Source organism: Mustela lutreola, chromosome 5 (assembly GCF_030435805.1).
Source record: "Mustela lutreola isolate mMusLut2 chromosome 5, mMusLut2.pri, whole genome shotgun sequence".
Lineage (NCBI taxonomy): Eukaryota > Metazoa > Chordata > Mammalia > Carnivora > Mustelidae > Mustela > Mustela lutreola.
The window spans coordinates 47,206,239-47,232,217 of record NC_081294.1 but is presented as its reverse complement, the minus strand read 5'-3'; positions in this window follow the sequence as shown (position 1 = coordinate 47,232,217).

Here is a 25,979-nt window from a genome sequence, read left to right as displayed (position 1 = left end):
CTCATCATCAGAGAAATACAAATCAGAACTGAAATGAGAGATCACAACTGTTAGAATGGTTAGTATTAAAATAAATGAATTTTATTTTCACAAGGATGTGAAAAGACAAAAAGGAATCTTCTTATAATGGCTCATGGAAATGTAAAATGGTACAGCCCCTGTGGAAAACATGGAGATTCCTTAAAACATTAAAAATAGAAATACCGTAAGATACAACATTCCCACTATTGGTTATTCATCCAAGGAAAACAAAAACACTAACTCTAAAAGACACATTCACCCCTGCTTGTAGCAGCACAATTTGCAATAGCCCGATCCTAGGTGTCCATCAATAGATGATTGATAAAGAAGATACGGTACACACACACACACACACACACACACACACACGAGCGCACGTGCACAACAGAATATTACTCAGACATAAAAAAGAATGAAATCTTCTTATTTGTAACAACATGGATAGACCTAGAAGGGATTACACTAAGTGAAGTTAAGTCAGACAAAGGCCAATACCATAAAATCATTTCACTTACATGTAGAGTCCAAGAGAAAAAAAACAAATAAAAACCGGAAATCGACTCTTAAATACAGAGAAATGGTGGTTGCCAGAGGGGAGGGGGTTGGGGAATGGGATAAACAGTTGAAGGGGATGAAGAGGTGTAAACTCCCAGTTATAAAAAGAAGTCACGGGGATGTAACAGACAGCACAGGGAATTTCGTCAGTAACGCTGGAATAACTTGGTATGCTGACATACATATGGTAACTGCACTTATGGTCAGCACCACAAAACACAGAACCGTGGAGTCACTAGGTGGCATACGTGAAACTGATGAATACCGTAGGTCAAATATACCTCATAAATAAGTAAATAAAAAATTAAAAAGTCAAAATATTTGTCTGTCTTGGCTGACACTTACCATTTCAGTGTATGCAGCAAGGATGAAGCAATGAACCACACAATCATTTTTTTCTTTTTTTTACCACCTCAGAGGTATTTCCAGTATTCCATAACTGAATATAAAGAAAAGTTTCTGAAGGGGAGGTAGGGAACAGTTAACATGAACAGAGAGTCTAAAAGAATGCTTATCAACACACATGGACCCTCACCTGTGAAAAATAATCTTTATTCAAAAGAGTTTTTACCTAGGTGCTGCTTTTTTTCCCCTTCAGCAAATCATGTAATCTTTTCTTAAGCATCTTAATCACACTTCCTGCTCTCTCCTGAGCTCAGGGTTCTACCCGAGAGACAATAACCTTCCTGGCAGCCCCCCGCCCGCCGCTGCTGGCTGTGAGCTCCCTTCAGTGTGATCCCTTTGAGTCTGAATTCACACTCACGGTCATGTGCCTCCCTGTGCTGATTCCAACAAACAGCTTGGTCCTTAAGAGATTAACCTGCCAATCCCAGGAAGATGCCTCCTACTCCCTTGACACAGGTAAGCTGTACCAAGCAGTGAAAACGTTGAAATGGAACTCGAAAGTATCAAACCATTTGTAGGTGTGTGTGTGTGTGTGTGTGTGTGTTGTGTGTCTATATATAGTGCATTCCCATGAAACGGCACCTTCTTGGCTCAGATAATGCTCTAAAGAACATAGTGGTTTTTGTTTTGTTTTGTTTTGTTTTTTACATTTGGGTAGCATGTTATACCTTCAAAGGCTTTGCACAGATACTAAACAAAGACAAAGAGAATCACAGCATAGATCTGAGAGGTGACTTAAACTGTGGTTCTAGACGTGCGCAAAAACATCAGCATCACTGGGAACTTTTTAGAAATGCAGATGCTTGGGTCCCAGGCCTGAGCTACTACATCACAACCGTTGGAGATGGGTTTTACAAGTCTTCCATGTGATTCTGAGACATTCTCAAGTTTGAGAACTGCTCTCCTGAGACAGAAGCACAGAAGATTTAGTGCAGTGGTGGTGAAAAGCACAGAAAAGCGTCACTACACGCTGGGGTTGAAATCTGGCTCCTCTATTTACTCCAGCCAATTATTCGCTGACATTGTCTCAGCTCCCCCATCTTAAAACTGAGAATCATAACCATAATCATAATTATCACAAAGGGCTGTGGCAAGAATAAACTGTTAAGATGCACCAAGTGTTTGCTATAGCATTCAATAAATGTTAGCCAGTATTGAGTGGGGCAGTCCTATAAATGTCGAAGCTGGAAACTGGGCAAGGCCTTATGGCTTAGAGGGTAGAATATGTCTCAATCCATCTATGACCAAAAGAAGATAGAAGTCAACAGACAGGTAAAACGATAATGCACACATTCATTGCCATAAGTCTTATTTTCATACTTGATTCATGTGGAAATCACACTGTATCCCAGAAACATCAAATTACTTATTACAATTCCATGTAAGATCATACGTTTACTTTCCTTCCCTAATACAGATAGACGAATAAGAAAAATTGACAGAACTTTACATCTTTACGAAAGCATGGATATTTTTCAAATCTTTTTATGTCAAATTCAGAAATTCTGTGGCTGCCTTGTTTCAGCACCACTATTGATATTAAACATAATGTTGTAGCTGTAGGAAAAAAACAAACCAGGGATGTTTTTGAGCAAAAAGCTTAGGGGAAAGCAATGCTACTTCAGAGCTACTTAGAACCCTTAGTTAAAGAAATGGTGAATCCTGTCCACTGCACATCTTGCAAGCATGCCTTTTTTTTTTTTTTTTTGCTACATGGAAACGAGTCAAAGGCATCAAATGCTGCCTCTGACAGCTGTTGTCTCTCATTTTCAACCTGACATAATGAGTTTCAAGACTTCAAGGCTGCTGCCCAGAAGTGGTGGTGGGGCCTGAGTAATTGGTTTGGAAGAGTGGAGAAATTGAACAAAAGGAAGGAACAAACATGGTCTCATTTTCATTCTCGAGCTATCAGTCTGGCATTTATTTACTCCCGGTGGAATTCTACAAGTCAAACCATGATTCTTTCTTCATGTTGCAAAATGTGCAAGGGTATTTTCGTCCTGCCTTTTACAGGCCCAGCCTAACACCACAAGAGATGAGGTAGACATACAGGGGCAGCTAATCATACAAATCTCGCTCACCACCTGTTGAGGGTGTGATATTATTTCTTACTTCTTCATAAACTGAGAACATTCTAATTATATTGTTATGTTTATTTAAAGCTACATCATCTAGTGACAGAATGCAAAAATAAATTTCATTGCTTTTGAATCCTATGCTATCATTTCAATAATAGGAGTTAGTAATTTGTGCATTGAAATTCCACTGGGCAATATTAAAATCCACAGTATTTAATTAGGAAATAGGTTTCAGGATGACAGAGTGAATGATAACTTTAACCTAGCATGATAGAAAAGACAGAAATGACACTAAGTAAAACCAGGGCTTGGTGAAAAATGGCTCATTGCCCAAATCGAGACAGCCATGGAATTTCATATGGCCCATGAGCTAATCATGGTTTTCACATTTTTAAATGGTTAAAAAAAATCTACGAATAACATTTCATAGCTCAGAAAAATTACATGAAATTTACTTTTCATTGTCCATAAAGGGTTTTTTTTGTATGTGTTTTTTTTTTAAGATTTTATTTATTTATTTGACAGAGATCACAAGTAGGCAGAGAGGCAGGCAAAGAAAGAGAAGGGAAACAGGTTCCCTGCTGAGCAGAGAGCTGGATGTGGGGCTCAATCCCAGAACCCTGGGATCATGATCTGAGCCGAAAGCAGAGGCTTTAATCCACTGAGCCACCCAGGCACCTCTCATGGTCCATAAAGTTTTATCAGAATGTATACATATTGTCTATGGCTACTTCAACGTTATAATGACAGAGACAATTCAACCTACAAAACCTAGAATATTCACAATTCGGCTCTTTATAGAAAAAGTTTGCCAACATTGAGTTAAATGAATAGCAACTGACTTCAGTGGGCTCAACTCTTACTTCAAGTCCCTAGATGGATATTTTGCTTAGGATGACTGAATCAACAAAAGTGACAAAGATTCAAAATCCCACTAGAAGGAAGAAAGAAGTATCTTGGCAGATAGTAAGTAAATACTCAACATTCTTACATATTTAAAAATGGGAAGAAAGGGATAGGTCTACTGGTTCCATATTTCACTAGTAAACTTCTACTGTCGATTGGAGAAAAAAATGCACTCTTCAAAAACGATAAAAATTATAATAACATCAACAGCTTAAATAATTGAATGCTTCTGGTATTCTGAGTGGATGTGTATTATTTCTCTAAATCCTGACATTAATCTTGTGATGTTATCATTGTCATTCCCATTTTACGGAGGAGGAAACTGGAGCTTGAGGAATTTATATAAACTGCCTGTTTAATGATTAGGGATCACTCTTACCCCTACAAGCATTATCAAATCTTCAAAATATTGCTCACTCCATCTCTTATGATTTTGAATATCTCCTTTCTTGGACAACAGAAAATCTAGAAGTACAACAGGATGGCAACGGAAGCATGAAGTTAGTCTGACCGCTTGAGAAGAGTAGCAGACCTGCTATGGCTGGCAGAATTAGTGGTCTACTTCTTATGTAGCTCCTCTCATTTTCTGTTTACAGAACTTGACCTCATTCAAGGTGGATCTATACCGAGTCCCAAGTGGGATACATTTTCTGGGTCTCCCTGACAGTCAGAGTGACTTTGAGACATGATTCAAACCAATGAAATGCAGGTAGAGGCTTTATGGGGACTCCTATAAAACACTTTTTTTCAAATAAAAGGCAAAGATATAGTTGGAAACACCACTGTTTTCTCCTTCTCTGTGCTTTAAAAGTGGAATGTGATGTCTGGAGTTACAGCAGTCATATTGTGACCATGAGGCAGAGATGCTACTCCTGAACTAATGACAGCACTCGCCATCTCCACATTTCTTCATGTACTTGTTACTTGTTGCCATTCCTAATTGATAGAGATACACAACAAAGAAATATAAATTGAACTCATCCCTGCATTCAGTCCTTCCTTTTCCCTGGATGGACTGTTTCCAGCACAAAAAAAAATTCAAACTCACATGATTTTTTATAACAATACATATATAAACTCTATACTTAACCCAACTAAGTTTTTTTTTTTTTTTAAGATTTTTTTATTTATTTACTTGACAGATGAAGATCACAGAGAAGCAGGCAGAGAGAGAGAGGAGGAAGCAGGCTCCCCGCTGAGCAGATAGCCCGATGCAGGGCTCGATCCCAAGACCCTGGGATCGTGACCCGAGCCGAAGGCAGAGACTTTAACCCACTGAGCCACCCAGGTGCCCCTACCCAACTAAGCTTTTATTAAATTCTAAGAGTCATGCATTTGCTCTTTCATTCCCTCATCCAAAAAACACCCTTAAGAACCCATTAGAATGGACCAGGCAACGTGGCAGAAGCTTGAGGAAAGGAAAGCATCAGAACTCAGGGAGAGAGGCATTTGCACCAGAAAGTCTAATTGCCTAGGATCATTTCTGCTCTCATCCATCGTGGAAGGCCATTGGAGACAATGGCACTGTGGGGCCCAGTCCAGCTGGACATAAGGGTAATTAACAGAAGTTGCTATTATTTTATTGTCATCATCCCACCAGGATGCTAACAACATGTATTTAAATATTGATGAGGGAAGGAGGTATGCTGGAGGGAAGGCAGACATGAACCAGAAAAGCCCATCCAGGAAGATGATTAGGAGTTTGCTGGAGAAGAAATGAGAGGGAGAAGGGAACATTTTGAGCACAGATAACTGCCTTATGGGGAGGGTTGGGCAGAGTGGCCAGATGGAGTAGAGACTGGGGTGAGCCGTGAGCTCTGGCATGCCATGGAAATGGAAGGCCAGACTGGAACCAAGTCAGGAAGGGCTTCATAAATTCCACCCTGAGCCTGGTGCTTGAGCCGAGAGCAAGAAATCTCAGAAGGGCTGTCAGCAAGGAAGTGACGTAATCAGGTCTCTGTTTCAGGTGGATCATTGGCAGCAGCAGGGGAGAGGGGCTGGAGTTGGCAGAAGTGCAAGTCACAAGAACCGTGAGAGGTTATTTCATAAACCAGCCACCAGATAACGAGGAGCCAAGCCAGGACAGAGACACCAGAGCACGTGGAGGAGGACAGCTTTTGAGGGACGTTTTGAAGAGTGAAAAAGGATCAGCAAGCTTCAGAAGGTTAAGAAAATCAAAGACTCAAGACAGACTATTGAGTTGTTTTGATTGTAGGGCTGAGGGCCTATTAAATGCAATTACCAGAGACAGGAATGTTTGGGAAGTGTGTTCATAAGTGAAATTTCAAATTATGAGAATATGGTCTCTCTGGCAGTTAGCTGTTTCTGTCAAGTCCTTAACCAAAGTCTCCTAATTCCCCTCCAGTGTAGTCAAGTCTGCTTTCTCTTGGGACATCAGTGCACAGGAAAAAGAAGTGGCCGTGTTCTATTCTGAACAAGCCCTTACAAACAGCCACACCTTAGTGAGATATAGGACTTCCAGCTGCTTTACCAACAATTGCATTAAGATTCTGTGGTCAGGATACATGGTTCGATCTTACTACTATCCACCCCACCAGCCTGCTGCCGGCATACCCCGTGTAGGGCCTGGCAAATAGAAGCGCTCCAAAAATGGTTGTTCCTTTGATTTGATGTGAAATTGTACTCTTTAAGGGTCAACTTTAACGTCTTTGATGATCAGTGTGGAAGCTCCAAAGAGACATTGCGGAAGGAGTGTCAGAAGGCAAGGGCATGGAGTTATTTAGATAAATCTAGGCTCTTGGTGATTTGGCTACTCTGTCATAGAGAATAAAATACAGCATCCCGTAGCCTGATCCCCATACTTTCTCAGTGTCTCTACTCCTGGTCTGTTTTCAACCTTTGACTCAGCTCTGCTTGCTCTTCACAAGGTGTATCCTTACCATCCCTCAAAATGGTGCATCAGTGTTGCAAGTTTTTCTAGGGCATGCACGGAATAGGAGTACCAACCCTGGCAGGTCTGACGCCCTGCTCATCCCAGCCTCCACGAATCCTCCTGCACTTTTAGGCATCCTTAACCCCCACTTGTTCTGTGTTCTTGCCCACCGTGTCCCACAGGTTCCCCACAACCCTGGTTCCATGCACCTTACTTAGTGTCACTAAGGGAGTGTGATCATAGTGAAGTAAGTTTGGCCTGGGTGGCTCAGGGGGTTAAAGCCTCTGCCTTCAGCTCAGGTCATGATCCCAGGGTCCTGGGATCGAGCCCCGCATTGGGCTCTCTGCTTAGTGGGGAGCCTGCTTCCTCCTCTCTCTCTGTCTGCCTCCTCTCTGCCTACTTGTGTGATCTCTGTCTGTCAAATAAATAAATAAAAAGAAGATCGGAGATTGAAGTAGTTGGTAACTAATTGTTCTCTTTAATATGCTAACATGCACTGAAAATAATCAGAAGCAGAAGAACCTTTATAACATTTCCCATACTGACCTGATAATGTATATTTTAAGTGAATGTGTGATCTCTAGGATGGATAAACAAAAGAGGAAAACAAAAAATATTTTCCAATCTTTGGTCGTAAGATTTCATACAGGAAATGAATGGATGAATGAATGAATGAATGAATGAAATTAACAAATCAATGGAACGAACAAATGACCTCTATGTTTTCTCTGAAATAATTATCTCCCTGTGGTGCCTTCATACTTCACTCCTGACTGCAAGAAAAGAGGAAGAACATCAAAGGTTTGAGAACACAAGGGAGAAAATCTGAAATATCCAAAGTAAGAAGATTCCTTTTTCGAGAAGGAGTATTTATTGCCATGAGCAAACACCCAAGGAAGTATTCACATGAAAGAGGGAAAGCATTTACAAGTAAGTAAGAGACAATTCCAAAGGGACGACCATTGATTGAGGCTGGCAGGTGTCTGCCACAAAACACACTTTTCTCCTTTGTCCATTTCATGAATCTGACTGATTCAGCCGGCACTCCTGCTCCACTGGGAATGAAGGAGTTAATGTGCACTGTTACCACTCAAAAGTAATGGAGTGAGAATCCCATCATTTCAAGTTGTTTAAAGCCATGAAGCCCCCAATTTCATGAGCTCCATTCATAGGGAAACTACCAAATTTCTATGGCGCCCACAGAAGTGGCAGGAAATCCACACAAATGCCTTCCTACCACAACAGCCATTATGATAAATCATACAAATATATAGGCACTTGGGATTTCTGGTAAGCAGAAAAATGGCTCCCCAATTGTGTCCATGTCCTCATTCCTAGGAGAGATCAATGTGATGAGATTATCCTAGAATGTCCACTTTAGTCACATGACCTCTGAGAACCAGAAAAGGAGGGAAAAAGAGAAAGTCAGATAAATGAGGCTGAAGGGGAAGGCAGGAGATAACCACCGCAAAGAGAAATCTCAGCTGAGAGTGACCTCTGGCCAAGAGCCAGCAACCACACACAACTGAACTGTACCAACAACCTGAACAAGACTAGAAGCAGATCCTCCCACAGATAATGGCCCAGGCTGCCAACACCTTGACTTTGATCTCATGAGACCCTAAGCAGAGAACCCAACTGAGTTACCCTGTGCCTGGGCTTCCTGACCCATAGAAACAATGGGACAGTAAATGGGTGTTGTTTCAGGTCAGGAAATGTATGCTAATTTGTTACTGCAGCATTAGAAAAATAATACAGCATTTGTTCACTTAACCTCATTTTACATTAAAGTGCCAATATTGGTGAGCATTATTTTGATTCACCCACCCAAGTATCTGATTTTGGAGCAACTCACCTACTCTGGGCAGATACATGGTGACAACCTTTACAAGAGCTAAGCTCCCAGTGATGAGCCAAACCAGGCATCTCTTCCAGGGCTTTCATGCTGGTTGGGGACTTAAATATTAAGCAACACTCTTCACATAAATACATCTGTAATATTAAACTCTGATCAAGAAAATGGAGAGGAGGTGCTTGGTGCCAGGAGAGCCTCTACCAGAGGTCCTGGTGGGACTGTGCTAATGGAGATTTCCGTTTGGTCCTGACGATGAAACTGAGATCTGCAGTCTGGGCAGGAAGGATGTGAAGGTGCAGGGATTTGGGGTCAGAAGGACCAGCAAAGGCAATGAAGTGAGAGGGAACATAAGGCATGTGAGACAGTGAAAATGCTGGGGTAGTAGTGTTGGGTTGAAGAAGCAGGCGATAGCCAGATTGTGAGTGCTTTGTGACTCATTCTAAGGAGTTTCCATAAAGAAAAAAAAAATGCATAATGTTTAAAAAAAAACCCTGTCCTTTAATGCAATAGAATTACTTGATGATTAATGAGAACAGAAACTGCTACATACATGAAATGATACTAGGGCTCTCCCTGAGAGCTGCAGGCTTTTAACATTATAATCCATAGTTTAGGAAAGTGAGTACAAGGCATGCCTTTCAAACTTCAGATCACTGACAGGTTTAGAAAAAGCCCTAATCCTGGCATTATAAGAATTGAGAGATGTAGAGAAAGTGTTTTATTCTCTCTGAGACTCAATTTACTCACCTGCAGAATGGAAATGATACTTTTATGCAAATAGGAGACACACAGTAAATACTCGCTGAGTAAAGAGGTAAATAAATCCCTGCCCTGCTTGAGTCAGGATCAAATGAAAACCAGGTAAACAAATGTGCTCTGCAAAGTGGAGTATGTTCTACAAATGTGAGTAATTACTATTACTAGGAAGCTGACAGTGTCTTCATACAAGAAGAGATGGCTTGTGTTTCTAAAAAGAAGAGTAGTGCTAGTGATACTAACAAATGGACAGGAACAGGTCAGTGAAGAAGATCATGGAATTTTCACCCACTTACACCTGGACTAGCAGCCAATAGCCATCCACAGATTAGGGAGATGTCAGCAGAGGGAACAGGAATCAGACTAGACAAGGAAACCTGAGTCCTAGGTTTCTATGGAAAGCTGCTCTAACTAGAATAGTACAAGGGCCCAGTGACTCTGGGGGCTATTAATGCAACATGTGGTTATCATTAGAGTCAAATCTGCCAAAAACTGCAATCAGCACAAATTTGACATTCTTTTAAAACATAAGGTTTTTATATCTGCCAGAACCATTCCCTCCTTGGAAATCTGAGAAAATTTTGTTTCTATGGTGGCTCTCTTTCCGAGATTATAATTCTGGCTGAGAATGAGTGCCTGTGTCATTCCATATCACAAAGAGAGTATCACAGTGCTGAAAGCATGAGCTTTGAAGTCCAAGAGAACCGGGTTTGAGTCACAGCCCTGGCTGAGAGTAGGGACGTTGCTTAAAGACAAAGACAGTTTTCTCATCAGCAAAATAGGAATGGTAAGAGGACCTAACACCCATGGTTGGGCTCTGTGCATTGCCCAGTGTATTAAAATATTTGGCACATACTATTATCACTGTTGATCTGTATTTCCTGTAAGAATCTGAAAGTCTGAATCACTTTAAGACAAAAAAGAAACAATGTTTCAGAAATGGAAGCAGTCTCTCACTAATCGTTCAGCAGCCTATCCCTTTTCTCCATACTACTAACAAAGGAAAAACAAAATGAACTGAAATCTACCTACAGAGGATTTCGTAAGGGAGGATCTGTTTTCACTGGGAGGTCGAAGGGGGTGTCTGTTTAGGGCAAAAAGGAAACAGCAAAAGTCAGGGTTGTGTTAAGCATGGAAAGTGGAAGATCCTTACTTCAGAGACCAATCTCAATCGTTGGCATTTGAAATTCTGTGGAGACAGGAGTCATCATAATTTCAAAAAAGACTCACCCTTAGAAAGCTGAGCAGACCGAGTCATTCATTTGCTATATCTCATAGATGTGACCTCAAAGCCAGGCCTAGAGTTCAGGCATGTGGTAATTAGGTCTCTAAATTTACTCAAATGACTGGGAAACCTGTCAAAGAAATTCTTACCGTGGGCAGTGTTAATTACACACAAAAAACGACAGCTCATACACATGGCAAGACAAGCGGTAACCTGGAGAGAGATGGCCAGAGTAAGGGCGGTGAGAAGCCGTGTCCAGACCTGGTCTCTGGGCACCTCAAACCCTACCATCCTGCAAGCACAAACGAGTCTGGTAGGGTCAGAAAAGAGTGTTTTCAGTGTCCAAGTAGATGTGGGTTGGGTTCATTCACAGAAAGCTGAGATGTACGACAAAACCAGCCACTGAGAACTTTCTAAGGTTTGATTTACTTCCTTAACTCACCAAAGCAAAAAGTTCTTTCTAGTCTGTTTCATGCCATGTAGTCATCTAAACATGTACTGAAAAAGGGCATGCATCAAACACAAAGCCCAGCATGGAGAAATACACTAAGCCCTGTCCTCACGCCCCTAAAAGACTGAAGCAAAAACAGAAAACAAAGAGAGGAACACCCAGAACTCTTGGTCATCATAAACTGTGATAGGTGCCTTCAAGGGAAAGGACAAGGTACTGTGAGAGACAAACAGCTTTGGGGCAGAGGACATCATCTGAACTGGGAAAGAGAGGGGTGATATTTAAGCTTCAGACTAAAGCAAAACAGACATTCAGTACGTTCATAAAGAGTGGAGGAGCATTCCAGGAGAATGAAGGCTTCCAAGGTCTCCCATTTCCTTTAGTTCCCCTTTTCTGCCTTTCCTTCATTCCAGCCAGCCAGCCAGCCCCGCATGGTTTGAGAATTATCCGTGAGCTCTTCTAAGTACTAAGGAGGATGTAAAGGAAGCGAAACCTTGTCCTTGCCTTCTAAAAAAATTGTTTCTTTAACTCTCAGGGGGCAGCAAAGCCTATGTGCACGTGAAACAAATGATAAGTAGTACTGAAGAGGGTATGACGGGGCTGCACACCAAGAAGCAGCTTTCTACCCACGATGAACACAGCCTCCAGTTCTCTTCACTTGGGCAAAGCCACACAGCCTCTCTCAGGCTCTGTCCAATCTCCTTACTCAGATCTAACCCTCTCCCCAGCAGGCTGGAGCTTTCCCCAGCTAGATTCCCCCTCCTCCATCTGCTGGACTACAGAGATCCCTCCTCCTCTTGCCACACCCCCGTAATGAGCCAGATAAAATCCTCCAGAGATGAACAAGGATCCAGACTAAGCTCGAGTTTGCTCTCCCCCTTTGGGTTTTGTGAGTTGGACCACTGGCTTCCCACACGGTGCCATCCTCAATGGCTGGTTCCCTGAAGTTGACCACTCTTCTTTCTCAGTTTAGAGACCATCTACATTCAGGGCATCCAGCATGTGGTACTGATATCTTCTGGAGGAAATAAGCTTACCTGATTCTGTGGGTTTTTTTGAGAATTATTTTTGCATTCTCCAACCGAATATAATTTTGCTTTTTGTTTTTGTTTTTGTTTTTTCCAAATATGAGTAAGTTTTATAGAGGTCCAAAGGAATTATGAAAACAGGGGTCACACTTGCATTCCATGCACTAAACCCATGCCCTTGAGAGGCATCTGTGCAGTTGACAAGAATCTTGAGAGGTCTAAACCGGTCATGATCACCAGTAGTGCGTATCCTGGCCATAATCAGTCTCAGCTGAGCGAGCCTCAGGGGGACCCCAACATCAGCAAAGAGCATACCACAACGGGTGCTACCAGATCCCCGTTTAGGAAGGAAGGATTTATTCCTCTAGCTGTCAGGAGTGATGCCAGCAGACAGCCCTCAGCTGTAAACCCTCTTTAAGAATTCTTTGTGGGGGCACCTGGGTGGCTCAGTGGGTTAAGCCGCTGCCTTCGGCTCAGGTCATGATCCCAGGGTCCTGGGATCGAGCCCCACATCGGGCTCTCTGCTCAGCCGGGAGCCTGCTTCCTTCTCTTTCTCTCTGCCTGCCTCTCTGCCTGCTTGTGATCTCTCTCTGTCAAATAAATGAATAAAATCTTAAAAAAAAGAAAAAAAAAAAAGAATTGTCTTTGTGAGTCAGCCTAGATCAAACGCCTGGTCCAGGCAGGTGGATAAAGGCTCAGTTTCCACCTCTCAACTAGGGATAATTGTAAAGAAGTACCCAGCTTCATACCTCCCCGTGGAGTCAGCAGAAGCTTCTCGAAAATTATACTGGATCCCAGTTGCTTCCTGCAATCCTTTCAGTATTGAATGGTTTCTTCCCTCTCCTCCAGGTATTGATTCTGCAGTCCTACTTAGGAAAATCCCCACATGCCAATTCCCCACCTCAGAGTCTGCTTTCTAGAAAACCTGAGCTATCCTAACCAGAGACTGTTGGAACAGTCATGTGGATTCTCCCACCGAATTCATCACATACCTCGGGCATTTAGTGAGCCCTGCTGTGTGCCGAGCCTTGTGTCGCCTTCAGAAGCGGACAGCTCCCCTCTAGAACCCGGAGTCTTTTTCACAGGTGTACCTCCATTAGATGTTGGTCTACAAAGCCTAACGCACTAGTTGTTATTCCAAAGAGTTTGATCTTTAATATCCATGGTAGTTGCAATGATTCAACGTGGACCATCTGTTGTTGTGTCAATCTGTTCAGGCAAGAGAGTTAAAATCCTGGGAGAGTCTGGAATCACAAGTTTCTTGCCTTCAAAAATAATGTGGCAGCATTTTCAGCCCAGCTGTGAAGCCCTGCCTGCCTCAGAAAATACAAGTCCCCGAGGAGACACCCTGTGCGACATGCTAATGAAATCAGGAAGAGGCCAGCTTTATGACCTAATGGGCCATCTGAGAGGCCGCATTTTTTTTTTTTTTAAACCGGGTCTTTAAATAATGATTTTCTTGTTGTAAATATACTGTCTTTTTTTAAGACAGCTGTGGAGCTCTATCATTTTTTCCCCTTAACTCTGTTTTCATAACTCCATCTTTTCCCCCCTCCTATTATCTCCAAAGAAACAGTTCTGCTCCTGAAGATTAACTTGGAAAAATAACATAAAATGCTTGTATTTCTACAGGTCTGCGGATTCACAGTGACTCTGGTTTGAGAGCTTCATGAAGGGAGAGTCAGCAGCGCAAGGCCAGGGGTGCTGTGGACACCATGTGAGGGCTGAGTCAGACCAGGGCGGTAAAAATCAACATTAAGCCTGGCCGTGTGTGAATTAAAAGCAGGAGTCACCACGCACGAGAGGTGACTGCATGTCACTGGTACAGTGACCGTGCATTGTCCTTCCAGCTGAAAGGCCGGCCACCAACAGGGCAGTCACCACGTCCCTGAGACGTTTGCCATGATGTGTGTTTTCATTAGTTCAAAAAATTGTAATTGGCCCAAGGAATTTTAGTGTTGGTCCTTTTCTCCACACCCACCCGCCAACCCGACCTGCAGACACCTGGAACTGGTTTTAGCCTTCTGACTGAGAGTGGTTTTCTTTTCTTCTTTTTTAAAGATTTTATTTAATTGACAGGCAGAGATCACAAGTAGGCGGAGAGGCAGGCAGAGAGAGAGAGAGGAGGAAGCAGGCTCCTTGCTGAGCAGAGAGCCCAATACAGGGCTTGATCCCAGGACCCTGCGATTATGATCTGAGCCAAAGGCAGAGGCTTATAACCCACTGGGCCACCCAGGAGCCCCTGAGAATGGTTTTCTAAAGATGCTCAAGAATCTGCGTTTTTAACAAGCACCAGGTGATTGTTATGCACAACAATGATTAGAACTGATTGGTCTGACAAGTGAAACCACAACTGAAACCCCCAAGTATAAAGGAACTATATACCATCTCCTGGTCTTCTAGATGTGTGCATTCTGACCCTTTATAGGGGCGGCCCCGCCCATGAAGACATCCTCCTTCACCTGTAACTCCTCACTACTGACTTCCTTGGTTTCCTGGCCCACCAGGCTCCACATCTGGACTCCTCATAGCAACCTGACCCTCCCTAGTCCAGCCATTCTGGACTAGCTTCCTGTCCCTCAGATCCACACACTATGACACCAGGAAGAGACAAACTCAGGCCGCAGGTGATGGGAGAGCAGAGTCCCGTTCCAGCCCTGGCAGCACATCAACAGAGACAAACCCACTCACTCCCTTACCCATTCACTCCTTCACTTATTCAATATGTCTTAACTGAGTTACAAGCCAGGAACTGTGCTATGCCCTGAAGATACAGCAATTTAAAAACAAAGAAAGAAAGGAAGGGAAAGAAAATACGCTTGGAACTCGTGTTATATTTGAGCAAACTTGAAAGTGATTATGTAATGGTTGTTTATTTAAAGTTGTGAGTGCTCTGAAGGATTTTGACGTCATATGGGAGGTATGTACAGCAGCGGATCTGCCTAGATTTGGAAGATACAGTAAAGTCCCTAAGGAAATAACACTCCACGGGAACACTCAACAGTGGGTGAGAATCAACAACTTGGCCAAGGGCAGGAGACGTGAATGGCGTGGGGCCAGGGGCCCTGTGAACATGGTTGTCTGCATAGGAAACAGCGTGTGTTAAGCCCCTGCAGTGGGACGGTGCTCAGCCCAGCGGCGGGAAAGCTCAGGGAAGAAGAGCAAGAAAGGGCCTGACAGCCGAGGATCATGCTTGATCTGTAAGTACATTAAAGACTGTCTTCTTACTCCCTGAACCATGTGATGCCCTGAATGGCGGGGGGGGGGGGGGGGGTTGGGAAATCCAACCTGCCTTTCAAGCTACTCTGCTTGCACAGAGGAGATGAACAGGAGGGACCCCAGGGAGAGCCGGCAAAAAGCAAGTGGGGGATTGAGTAGAGTGCAGGTGGAGGTGCAGGGAGGACTCGGGAAGATGTGGTGGTTGATGGAAATACGAGAGGAGGGGAAGGCAGTGCTGAGCATGACGCCCAGAGAATGATGTCATACTCTTCCCGGGGCCCATGTGAATCCTGATTCAGGGTCTCTCCCTGGGGAAGAGGAGGAGGAACAAACAACACTAAGTGCACATGTTCCAAATGGCACGTGCTCTGCCTGTGTCTCCAAACCTTCATCGACAACAAGAAGAGTACAGATCTTCCTGGATTTAGAGGGTGTGATGTCCGGATAAGCCTAGCACATGGTGAAGACATCGTAAGTCAAAATGCATTTAATACAGGTTACCTACTGAACGTCAGAGCTGAGTCCAGCCCACCTTACACACACGCAGGACGCTTAGATTAGCCCAGAGGTGCGCAATGTCATCTACCACAAAGCTGACTTTGTAATACAGCATTGGAGGTCTCGTGTAATTTACTGACTTCTGTACGGAAAGCAAAAAACAGAACGGTTGTACGGGAGCAGCATGGTGGGAAGTGTAGTGGTTGTTGACCCCCACCCTGCAGTGTGAGAGAGGATCATATAGCACCTATCACCAGCCTGGTGAAGGATCAACATTCACAGTCTACCAGGACGCCTGGGGGGCTCAGTCAGCGCAGCGTCTGCCTTTGGTTCAGGTCATGATCTCAGGGCCCTGGGATCGAGTCCTGCATCGGGCTCCCAGCTCAGCAAGGAGCCTGATTCACCTTCCGCCTGCTGCCCTGCTTGTGTGCTCCCACTCTCTCTCTCTCTCTCACAAGTAAATAAAATCTTTTTAAAAATTCACAATTTGAAGTCTGGTATCTACGGTATGCGTATCCTTTTTGCACCATCATGAAGTCGAAAAATTATTAAGTCGAAACATCAGGAGTTGGGGACAGTCTGCACTTACAGTGTAGGAATTGGGAGGGAAATGAAATGAGTGATTGTATCAGCTACTGGGAAGAGTGTCTGGCAGACCATGAGCTCCTGTTCCTCTGACCTTGTCCTGCCTTGGCTCCCGGGATCAGAAGCAGTGTTGTATGGCGATTTCCACTGTAGGCTCTAAAGACACTTCTATCTGAATCCTATCTGGTATTTACTTACTAGTTACTATTTAGCCATTTATATCATTTTAATTCTACTTCTTTAAAAAAAAAATAGCTCTTGGTTTCTTTTTTCTTTCTTTTTCCAAATATAAAATGTTGCTAATATCCAAAGATATAGAAAATAATGTTTCAGGCACCCCGTGCTCACTCCCAGATTTAACAATTGTTTACATGGTACTTCAGATGTATTTTTAAAGAAATAAAATGGGGTATGATCTTGTTAAAGAACTCACTCCATTAAGTTCCATTTCCTTCCTTCATGGAAGTGACTATTATTCTGAAATTGGCACATGTCTCTTTCCTACAGGTTTTTAAAAATGCTTGTACTATATATGCAAATGTCCATAAAATATACATGGTATTTTTTTTTAAAGATTTTATTGATTTACTTGACAGAGAGATAGAGAGAGGGCACAAGCAGGGGGAGCAGCAGAGGGAGAGGGTGAAACAGGCTCCCCACTGAACAGGGAGCCTGATGCAGGACTCGATCCCAGGACCTGGGGATCGTGACCTGAGCTGAAGGCAGGCACTTAACTGACTGAGCCACCCATGTGCCCCCATGGTATTTTTTTTTTTTTTGTATGCTTAAAATTTTCATATAAATGGCATCAAACTGGACTAAGAAGAATTTATCCTGGGAATGAAAGAATTTTTTTTTGAAAGAATGGTTTTAACATTTAAAATTATATTGCTACAATTTATCACATAAACAGATTAATAAGAAAATAACACATGAATACCTGGATATAGTGCAAGGATTTAATAAATATTTACCACCCCTTCATAATAAAAGTCTCTTCAACTTGCTAATACGTCGTATTAGGCCAGGGTTTCTTAATTTGGGCATTACTGACATTTGGCGCTGGAGGATTCCTCATTGGAGGGGCTATGTGTATACTGAAGAAGGTTTAGCCTGTAGCATTCTCCCATTCCTTACAATCAAAAATGTCCCCAGACATTACAAATGCCCCCAAGGAACAAAATATCCCTTGATTGAGAACCACTGTGTTAGGCAAGTTATTAATCCCCATGAGATTCTGTTTTCTCACTTAACTAAATGGAGAAAATAATAGGACCGACACTACAGGGACTCTGCAGTAACATGATATAATGTATTTATCCTATTTGCTGGCAATTTCACAGTAAGATATCAAGACATATACTTGTTTGACTGTGGTTGTGGTGATGGTGAGGATGTCAGTGTTGCCGAGGGCAGAGCGGTATTGCTGAAACACACACAAAACGTGTTTTTGTTCTCAGAATTCTCCTCTCTCTGGGGCCCTCTTCATTCATCACGGAGGCCTTCCAGAGTCATTTCCTCCAGGAGGGATGACACAGCACAAATGTCCGGAGACTACGAAGACGAGTCAACAACCAGGCCCAGGGAAAGACGATGTCTCATGGACACAGAAAATAGATATAAGGGGCGCCTGGGTGTCTCAGTCAGTTAAGCCGTCTGCCTTTGGCTCAGGTCATGACCCCAGAGTCCTGGGATCAAACCCGGCATCCAGCTGAGCCTGCTTCTCCCTCTCCCTTTGCCTACTGCTGCCCCTGCTTGTGCTCTCTCTCAATCTCTCTCTCTGTGTCAAATAAATAAATAAAAATCTTAAAAAAAAAATAGATTTAGGAGAGGATGTGCTCAATTAGAGAAAAATTCCCTGTTTGGGTCTAGAACTGACATCCTGGGCTGAAATGGAGAGAATGGGTATTCCTAGGAAGCTAAGAAGTCAGAGAGGTCCTAGATAGGAGGATCAGACCTGAAGGGCATATCAAAGGGGTAGGCGCCACTTCCATAGGCCTCCTGTCTTATGGACCCCATTAAGGGTCCACCGTCAGCCCCCTACCCTCCATCACCACCTAGGGAACAGGCAAAGTCCCACATCTTTTTTTTTTTTTTTTTTAAGATTTTATTTATTTATTTGACAGGGAGAAAGAGACAGTGAGAGGGGGACCAGGGAAGTGGGAGAGGGAGAAGCAGACTTCCCGCTGAGCAGGGAGCCTCACGCAGGGCTCGATCCCAGGACCCCGGAATCATGACCTGAGCTGAAGGCAGATGCTTAACGACTCAACCACCCAGGCACCCCAAACTCTGTATCTTATCTACTCTGTCACCATGAACAGTTCTCATCATCTGGCTGAGGCTTCCAGGAGCTGGGTTCCCAGGCTGTGTCCCGCAGGGAACACCACACTGACTGCTAGCACACCATGCTCTCACTGCTGTTGGTTGGCCAATGGGAGCCTAACATTATCTGTAACCTGGACACTGCAGGATAACCCATGTATTGTCACCTGTGGAGACACCCTTCCTAGACACCTGGATGGCCCCTGAAGCCCTGGAAAAAGTGAAGAGAAAGTCACCCTGCACCTGTACCTTACCTTTAGATGGGACACAACAGAACCAACCCAACAAGACTCCCATGTCACATTTCAATGTTGTAGAAGTCATTTTTTACCAGTATTATTCATACCTGATGCCGGGCAAGTAACGTAACACGCCTGAGTCTCAATTTCCTCTACTGTACATGAGCCTGAAATCACTTAGTTCTAAAATTTTATGATTCCTCTCTCTCTACTTTTGCACAAATTAACTGTTCTTCATAAATATGTAGTAACTGTTTGAGAAATATTCAGATGTCATCAGTTTTAAGGCGTGAAAGATTGAGAGGTAAAAAATAAACTAAAAATGAAAAGTTGGGCTACTTTAGCAGACAGCAGGAATTGAGCACCACAGAGAACATGATTATAAAATGCCAAATTAATGATAGTTTTACTCAGTTTTTATTCACCTCTGTCACTTTCTTCTGTTATGATTTTTAAACGCTGCCCAAATCTGAGGCCAGAGCACACTGACATTATAACAGATCACCCAGATTTTTACAATTAACAGTGAAATGAACGTCAGAAATGATCAAATAAGTGCTCTTTAGGTAATGGGACATGCAGGCATGATCCCTGTTTCATGGATGAAACTGAGTCTTTGAGAAGCCAAGTAACTTGTCCCACATAAATATTAAGTGGAGAAGCCAGAATTCAGGGCCAGACTTGCAGGATTTCAAAGACCACACTCATAATCAGAGAATACATATTCTCTTTCCCTAACTTTCAGATTTAGCTGGATGGCCAAATACCAAGGCTTTTTTTTTTTTTTTTTTTTTTCCCTCACACCTAATCATTTTTTAAAAAAGATTTTATTTATTTATTTGAGAGAGAGTGAGAGAGGGCACAAGCAGAGGGAGAGACAGAGGGAGAGAGAGAAGGGGGCTTCCTGCTGAGCAGGGAGCTCAATGGGAGGCTTGATCTCAGGACCCAGAGATCATGACCTGAGCCAAAGGCAGAAGCTTAACAGACTGAGCCCCGCCAGGCATTCCTCTTGCCTAATCATTTTTATTCCAATTTCCTGAACTTAGAAAACCTATCACCACTGACAAGTTTGGGTTGACCCTACAATTTCATTCATTAGAGAGAACATCTGGGCAAAACAAAAGCCAGAAACTTTCCAAGACCTTCAGTTATACCCATACTGTTGCAAATGAGCCACTGACTCTCCCTTAAAAAACTTCTCAGGGTATAGCTGGATTCAAAGGGGACTATATTAAAAAATAAGTCATTCATTTCTCAGAACCAATTTTAAATGGTTAGAAAATGAGAAAGTCTGTGCAAATATGCTATGGGTTATTAGATCCCCGTTTGGACTACACTGCAAATGGGTGTGGGTAAATATCAGCCAAGTAATGGTAATTACTCAAGTCTGACGAGGCCCCACACCGTCAAAGCTCCATGCTGAGTAGATTTCCAGCTTGAAATACTGTATATTCAGACTGTTTTCACTGCATAAGGCCAGAAACTAAGAAAGAAAAAGGTTACCTGTTTGCCTATAGAAACATTTTTAAATTGCGATGGCAAAAGAGACCATAAACACAGTTAAAAGACAAAGGACAGAGAGGAAAAGATTGACAACATTGGTGCCCCCATGGAAGGTTCATAGCTATAACATCTAAAAATGTTCATCAAAAAATGAAATAACCTACTTGAGAAGTGGGTAAGAAGCATAAATATGACACAAGAAATAGTGACCCAAAACCATATGAAAGTTTCCTGAAATCACAGTTTATCCAACAAATGCAAATTAAAATAAATGTATAATTGTTTTGTCTTTCACATTAATAAGACCTAAAAATGCAAGCTACCTAGTGCTGGTAAGAATGTAAAGAAATAGGCACTCTCACACACTACTGATGGAGGGTAATTTTGTAACAGCTATGAAATCATAAATGCGCACCTACTTTCTAACTATTAGCATGTCTGGGTGTTATTCTATGTAAATGTTAAATATCTGCTTAAAGATACAATGTTCAAGAATACCTATTATGATATTAAACATTTTGGGAAAAAATGAAATGGCCATTATTAGGGGGTTGGTTACAAGAATTGTATTTCATTCTTAAATAATACCACATAGCTTTAAAAATAATCAGGTACATATGGGGTGCCTGGGTGGCTCAGTTGTTAAGCTCAGGTCATGATCTCAGGTCAAGTCTCAGGTCATGATCCCAGTGTTCTGGGATTGAGTCCTGTATCGGGCTCCCTGCTCAGTGGGAAACCAGCTTCTTCCTCTTCCACTCCCCCTGCTTGTGTTCCCTCTCTTGCTATGTCTCTCTGTCATAAATAAATAAAATCTTAATAATAATAATAATAGGTACATGTAGATATGCTGGTATGAAAAGACAACAATATATTGTTCATAATATAGTGTTAGGTAACTAAAGTTGTAACACTATCATATTCCATTAATATTGATAACCAGAATAATTACAAAAATAATAACCATTGCAAATAGTTATTGAAAAACATTTGAAAGGATATAAACTAATCTCTAGTGGTAGTTATCTTTTGGAGTCATGAATAAAGAGAAATTTCACCGTGTCATGTAAACATTCCTATATTAGTTTGTATTTGGACAACTAGCCTGTATTATTCTGTCCTCCAACTAGAAAATGTCAGAAAGTATTTTTAAAAGACTTGATGATATAATCATTCACCCCAAAGGACTTTAAGAATAGGCCAGTACAAATGATTACATGTAAATTGCGACAAAGATGATTCCTCATTTAACCAACTTGAAAGTTCAGGATTTCTGCATCGGACGGGATTCGGGACACTCATCTGTTTGAAGGGGGTAACTGAATCAGCTTTAGTAGAGTGTTTTTGTTTGTTTATAAGAGTGAAGAACACATGATTAGGGAATGATAAGCTTGCTTTACCATTTTAAGCCACTTAGATTTTTCTAGGTATCACTTTAACCCCTCTAAGAAGAACGGCATTATTTCCCGGGATAGCTATGCAAAGCATATGAATCAATGCAGGTAAAAACAGTTTGTAAACTGGAGGACACTCAATGGGTATGAAGGATTCTGTGACTTTGGAAAGCTCCCAACTAACAGCATATCAGTATTTCCTCAGAAGATAAATTAGTTATTTCAATATTTTCCCTGCAACCAGTATATCTAAATCACACCTGCAAGCATGTTTCTGGTCTTTGAATTAGCCACAAACTGCTCATCATTATGGGGCAAACTCTTATGAAATGGTAGGCTGATGAGAGGAAAAGTGGAGCCAGAAACATCCCAATGCCTGGAAATTATCGTGGGAGGAATAGAGAGCATTATCCCAATACTAACCACACAACAAACAGTGCTGCTACTGCTCGTATTTGGGAAGGAGCTGTCACTGGTATGTGTCACCTCCTTTACATCCTGTAAGAGACTATGACCATTCCAAAGGAACTGGACAAAGACAGATTAGAGGAGTAGAACTTTGCTGCACACAGACCTGGCTGATGAGAGATGTGCCGCGGGGAATGCAACTCACCGCAAAGTAAACACAAAGCCGGCACGCACTTCCACTTTCTTCCTTTCTTCTATTAGAGGAAGGTAAGAATGAAACACTCACTTCCTCCGTCTTCCTCAGAGCCAAGGGCAGCCAGGGAGCACTACTCTTCTCAACTACAGGGAAATCTGTCCAGTTTTTTTTTTTTTTTTTTTTTAATTTTTTTTCCTGAGAAAAAGGAATGGAATAGGTGCCTTCCCTCCTCCCTTCCTCCTGCCTGGGATGTGGAATGCTGCCTGGGAAAGCCCCACTAAGACCACCAAGAGAAGGTAAGAAAATCACAGAGCCGCCAGCCTTGATGTCGCCGAGCTGCTTAATCAGAGCCGAGAGCTGCCTCCTTCCCCAGAGTTCTTGTCATATTAGAAAAATCACCTGCTGCTTGTTTAGGTCACTGTTCAATGGATGCTTCATTACTTGCTACTGAAAAACATGTCTGATACATACTTAACCTCCCTAAGCATCAGTGTGTGTGTGTGTGTGTGTGTATAATCTATGATATATTCACATCATTCAAATTATTGTTCAAGTCCCAGTGCTCAGAGAGGTGCCACCCGACAACCCTCTAGAATTAGCATCTGTCATCACTATTTGCTTTATTTTTCCTCATACCAATTTATATTAAGAAAAATTTAGTATCCGGGTTCTATCTATTTATTTTCTGGGACTCTCCACGGAAATGGATCTTTCACAAGGCCAGAAATGGTATTTTGCTTATTGCTACAATCCAGCACTTAGAATTGTGTTTAGCACATAAATTGCGTTCTACGAACAATTGTCAACTAACCAGTGAACAAAGTCGTGTATGTAAAATGTTTGGAATATAAATGTGTTAATAAATGATAGTGGTTTCTTTGTTGCTGTAAAGTAGGGAATAATGGTAATTATAAAAGCAGCACCCACAGGAGAGACAGCTTGAAGGCACAGGTCCTTAGGTCCACCCTAAGAGACTGAGCACACACATACACACATATCAGGACATATACTCAGACGTTCACAGCAGCATTTTTTTTTTTTTTTTTTTTTTGGTAACAGCAAAATAGTGCAACTCAAATGTCCACCAATATGCTAAATAGACTGTGGTGCACACATATCATGCAATAATAGGGTCATTCTGACAGAGCATGCGTGAGCAGAAGGGTGGAAAGGGGTGAGGACTTAGAAAGGAGGGGGGAGGTGCTTTAACGGATCACCTTTTGTCCTAGGTAAAGGGAATCTCTCACACCCAAACTGCTCTAGACTGAGATAGTCACTTCTTGACTGTTTTTAGGCTCTGTCTTGGAAGGGCTGAGACTTACGGTGTCGTCAACCTAATCTATATTACGTGTGTGTGTCCTGTTAAAGAAGAGGCTTACAAAAACAATGAATAAACGTGCACTTTTTCAAAAGGAAGAACGACTTCCTTTAGATAGAAAACAGAAAAACTAAAACTAATAATAATAATAATAATATAAATAAAAAATAAAATAAAACAGAAAAACTGCCATGGATCTTTGAGATGATCCAATCTGGTTTCCTTTTTTATTATGGAATCAATTTGTAACATATTATATTCCTATTCAGTATTATGCAAAGAGCAAACATTGTGAGATTAAAGTAAGTTGGCCAATCGATTCTCGGCCTTTTGGCTAAGATCAAGTGTAAAGTAAGTTGGCCAACATCATAAGGACAATGTTTAGAGTAATAGTACTTTCTAGATAATATAATGTTGATGGCCCAACGGGTGATAGTGTCTGTGCTAGCTCTTCTCATACTCATGGCCACTCCAAGAGGCAGGTTAACCCTGTTGTAAAGAAGCTTAGAAATAATGAGGGACCAGAGACCTCAAAGCCTCCTGTGTCTGGGCCAAGGGTTCGAACCCAGGCTATTCGGCTCCACATCTCATTCCCATACATCCAGTATGTGATCCTTAAGCCACACTTTCTCTGCCTAATACACAAAAACAATTCAAACTCAATGTCCCTTGACCATTCTTAAACACATACTCATTTTCACTCTCATAGAAAATGATCCAGAAGTTGATTACTACAGATTCTTTTATTTACTTTCTTTTAAAATAAAATTTCACAGTCCTCTCACATTTGAATGTGCATACTCAGCTCTGCAGGATTTCTCACAGGCAAATAAACACTTGCAAATCACCATTATGTTTTTATTCTAATGTAACACCTTTGCCCAACAACAAACCCATGAGCCAACATTTATGTGTTTTTGCAAATTTTTATCTGTTAGCACTGTCTAAATAAACCATTGTTAGTCCATCATTAGGATGACCATCCAGCAGGTTCCAATAATGTAATGTTGCATTAAACACTACATGTCTACACTAGAGACTTAGCACATGTATATGCATAAAAGATGTCCACAGCAACATCTTTTTTTTTTTTGTAGAAGGAAAATAATGCAATGTAAATGCCATCAATATGGTAAATTGTAGTACCTCCATAACATGGAATAATAATCAGCTCTCAGAAAGACTGACCTAGATCTATATGTACTGATGTGGACAGAGTGACAAAATATAGCATTAAGTGGAAAAAACAAGCTACAGAAAAATATAATAGAATACTACGCCATTTACTTATATAATCACAAATCAAAACTATATATTACTCTCTGTACCAATTTATATATGTGTATTCATGCAAAAACTTCTGTAAAACACACATACACACACTTAACTAGTATTAATGGGGCAAGAAATAGGTTGAAGGGGAGGGATGCAAGTGTAAAATTCCTCTGTCCTTTATTAAGAGAATTTTACAATTCCATTTTACATTCCATTGATATGGCAAAAGAAATTACTAAAACCACTAGTAGCTCAAAACTAGATTCAGAAAACATCAACACACAGAGTACAACTGAAGCAAATCCCCCACCTAATTCCAAGTGTTTTTTCATGAAAAGTATCTCAAATATTACCAATAGACTGTTAATCGTTTATGAAACCCAACCATTTATTTTTAAATTTAGAACGACCACAAAAAAAATACTCATTTTGATCAGCCTCCCATAATGCCTTGGCTCGGCTTCGAGAACGTTGAGAATCACCTATATGACTGTGTCACATAAAAATGATCATCGTGGCCACCTGGGTGGCTCAGTGGGTTGAGCCTCTGCCTTCAGCTCAGGTCATGTTCCCAGGGTCCTGGGATCAAGACCCGCATCAGGCTCTCTGCTCAGTGGGGAGCCTGCTTCCTCCTCTTTCTCTCTGCCTGCCTCTCTGCCTACTTGTGATCTCTCTCTGTCAAATAAATAAAATAAAATCTTAGAAAGGAAAAAGAAATGATCATCAGCACCACCTTATCCCACCACCCGGTAACACTGAGGCAGTTATCTGTTTGTGAATGGTCCTAGGCAAAGATTTTAATTATTTACATCCCTCCTTGAAAAGAAAACAGTAACACTCCTTAGAAAGCTA